A 4,053-nucleotide genomic window follows, 5' to 3' on the forward strand; every position below is an offset into this window, starting at 1 on the left:
GTCCATAAGTGCACATGGCACCAGGACACCCTGAGCCGGAGGTCGATGATCGACTTTGTAGTCGTATCATCTGACGTTCGGCCACGTGTCTTGGACACTCGAGTAAAGAGAGGGGCAGAGCTGTCGACCGATCACCACCTGGTGGTGAGTTGGATCCGCTGGGAGGGGAGGAAGCCGGTCAGACCTGGCAGGCCCAAACGTATCGTGAGGGTCTGCTGGGAATGACTGGCAGAACCCTCTGTCAGGGAGGTCTTCAACTCCCACCTCCGGGAGAGCTTCTCCCAGATCCCAGGGGAGGTTGGAGACATGGAGTCCGAGTGGACCATGTTCTCCACCTCCATTGTTGATGCGGCCGCTCGTAGCTGTGGTCGCAAGGTCTCTGGTGCCTGTCGCAGCGGCAATCCCCGAACCCGGTGGTGGACACCGGAAGTAAGGGATGCCGTCAAGCTGAAGAAGGAGTCCTACTTATCTTTGTTGGTAGGTGGAACCCCAGAAGCAGCTGACAGGTACCGGCAGGCCAAGCATGCCGCAGCCCGTGCAGTTGCAGAGGCAAAAACTCGGGTCTGGGAGGAGTTCGGGGAGGCTATGGAGGAGGACTATCGGTCGGCCTCGAAGAGATTCTGGCAAACCGTCCGATGCCTCAGGAGGCGGAAGCAGCTCTCCACCGGCACTGTTTACGGTGTAGGTGGGGAGCTGTTGACCCTGACTGGGGATGGTGTTGGGCGGTGGAAGGAGTACTTCGAGGATCTCCTCAATCCCATCGTTACGTCTTCTGAAGAGGAGGCAGAGACTGGGGACCCAGAGGCGGACTCATCCATTACCCAGGCAGAAGTCACCAAGGTGGTTAGAAAGCTCCTCGGTGGCAAGGCTCCTGGGGTGGATGAAATCCGTCCTGAGTACCTTAAGTCTCTGGATGTTGTGGGATTGTCTTGGTTGACACGCCTCTGCAACATCGCGTGGCGATCAGGGACAGTGCCTCTGGATTGGCAGACTGGGTGGTGGTCCCTCTGTTTAAGAAGGGGGACCGGAGGGTGTGTTCCAACTATAGGGGGATCACACTCCTCAGCCTCCCCGGTAAGGTCTATTCCAGAGTACTGGAGACGAGAATTTGACCGGTGGTTGAACCTCGGATTCAGGAGGAGCAGTGTGGTTTTCGTCCTGGTCGCAGCACACTGGACTAGCTCTACATGCTCCATCGGGTGCTCGAGGGTTCATGGGAGTTCGCCCAACCAGTCCACATGTGTTTTGTGGAACTGGAGAAGGCGTTCGACCGTGTCCCTCGGGGCACCCTGTGGGGAGTGCTCCGGGAGTACGGGGTCCGGGGTCCTTTGCTAAGGGCTATCCGGTCCCTGTACGACCGCAGCAGGAGCTTGGTTCGCATTGCCGGTCATAAGTCAAACCTGTTTCCAGTGCACGTTGGCCTCCGTCAGGGCTGCCCTTTGTCACTGGTTCTGTTCATTATTTTTATGGACAGAATTTCTAGGCGCAGCCAGGGTGTAGAGGGGGTCTGGTTTGGGAACCACAGAATCTCGTCTCTGCTGTTTGCGGACGATGTGGTTCTGTTGGCTTCGTCAAATCAGGACCTTCAGCGTGCACTGGGGCGGTTTGCAGCCGAGTGTGAGGCATCCGGGATGAAAATCAGCACCTCCAAATCCAAGGCCATGGTTCTCAACTGGAAAAAGGTGCTTTGCCCTCTTCAGGTCGGTGGAGTGTCCTTGCCTCAAGTGGAGGAGTTTAAGTATCTCGGGGTCTTGTTCACGAGTGAGGGACGGATGGAGCGTGAGCTCGATAGACGGATCGGTACAGCGTCTGCAGTGATGTGGTCGCTGTATCGGACCGTCGTGGTAAAGAGAGAGCTGAGTAGGGGGGCAAAGCTCTCGATTTACCGATTGATCTACATTCCGATCCTCACCTATGGTCATGAGATTTGGCTCATGACCGAAAGAACGAGATCGCGGGTACAAGCCCCTGAGATGAGTTTCCTCCGCAGGGTAGCTGGGCGCTCCCTTAGAGATAGGGTGAGGAGCTTGGTCACTCGGGAGGAGCTCGGAGTCGATCCGCTGCTCCTCCACGTCGAAAGGAGTCAGTTGAGGTGGCTCGGGCATGTTTTTTGGATGCCCCCTGGACGCCTCGCTGGAGAGGTGTTCCGGGCACGTCCCATTGGGAGGAGGCCCCGGGGAAGACCCAGGACACGCTGGAAGGATTACATCTCTCGGCTGGCTTGGGAACGCCTTGGGGTTCCCCTGGAGGAGCTGGGGGAGGTGTGTGTGGATCGGGAGGTCTGGGCGGCTTTGCTTGAGCTGCTGCCCCCACGACCCGACTCCAGATAAAGCAGAAGAAAATGGATGGATGGATGGATGGATGCTTTGAAATAGTGAATCATTTTCTAAATTGTTTCAATAACAAGTGCATTTCAAAAGAGCATTGTGAAGTGAAACATTTAGGGCATTCAAGGCCTCGTGTTTCACCTGGTATGAAGCAGAACAGTGTAGCACATTATTCTTTGTGTAAAAACAACACAGTTGTCATTTTCATACCCAGTGCCATCGGCGTGTTCATCGTAAAACGAAGCATGGTGATGTGCAGCTAGAATATTCTTATGAGTGATAGCGCCATAGACCACCAAACAGCTGAAGTCAAGCATGGAGTTGTCCTGTTATTTACAAGGAGTGGTGGGCACAGACAACCAAAAAATTAACTTCGATAACAGATTCTAATAATATTAAAAATTACAAACCCAAACAATAAGACCATACTTTTTTCTTTCAACATTCAGCCCCTGCTAGAAGCTCTTGTATCTTACAGCTCAACCAGCACAGAGATACTCTGAGAGCAGCCATAAAGCCAGCCCTATATCAATTATAAAGATCCGGTCATGCGGAGGTCTTGAAAAATAAAGTCATATTGACTTATGGTTTTGATTTATAAATAACATTAATACTGATAGAATAACTCCATTAATGTCAATTCTGTCATTTGTACAAAGTTAAAATATAACATATATCTTTTAATGTTGAATAATGCACTAATTCTGGGGTTTTGTAACAAAGAGACAGATCGCAAAGAATTCTGGGTAAAGGTGCCTGCTAAATACTGATTGGTTCAGTCATTCTCTCTTTACAACATTCATTTGATGTTGTAAAACATACTTTACACTGTGCGAGATGATTTTTCATGCAGGAATTTTTTGGACCAAGTTTCAGGTTAATCGTGCGTCCTGCATCGTGTAGTGTTCATGGAATATCAAGCTGCGGTCAACATCTGACGACCACCTCCTGATCGCTGATCGTATGGTCGAATGAGAATCAAACCTGTTTGATATATTATTGTGGTGGGCCGTCGTGAGGTTATCCTACTGCTGAAAGCTACAAGGAGCATCCAACCGTTCGCACTGTACCTGTGCAAACACTGCAGAGCTGTTTGGTAATAATGTTATTATTATTATTATTATTATTATTATTATTATTATTATGCAGTTGTTTTGTTTTTAAACTTCATTTGTAAAAAAAAAAAAAGCCATTTGCAAAGCAAAAATTTGATTTGATAATCATCTTTCTTTCTTTCTTTCTTTCTTTAATATTTATTTAATTCATTTAAAAGAAAAAAAACAGAAAAAAAAGAAATAAAGCATCACAATCACCAGAATGAAAAGGAGCAGAGAGAAGAACAAGTCTTATATCTGACATAACTGGGGTCAAAATAAATAGAACACTGCCATCTACTGGTTCCCAGACACTGCCATGAACACTACTGGCCAGTAGATGCTAGATGGCAGTAGAGGCTTTCAAAACAAATTCTAGATAATCCCTGTCTGTTCACATTTAAAATGCGTGGAATTTAACAAACGCAATTAAAAAATCAACGTCTATAAACGCAGAGAATATATACAAGAGAGTTTTAGGCACTAGAGTTTAATGCTGTTGTCCGTGGAGCCTGAACAGAGTGTCTGAAATGCATTTGTCCTGTCGTGACGTACTGAGATTACATCATCCTACCCATAATGCACTGCGGGGCAGAGCATGTGCTCACAAAACCTTAAAAATTAACACATTA

This window comes from Thalassophryne amazonica, chromosome 18 (assembly GCF_902500255.1).
Source record: "Thalassophryne amazonica chromosome 18, fThaAma1.1, whole genome shotgun sequence".
Classification (NCBI taxonomy): domain Eukaryota; kingdom Metazoa; phylum Chordata; class Actinopteri; order Batrachoidiformes; family Batrachoididae; genus Thalassophryne; species Thalassophryne amazonica.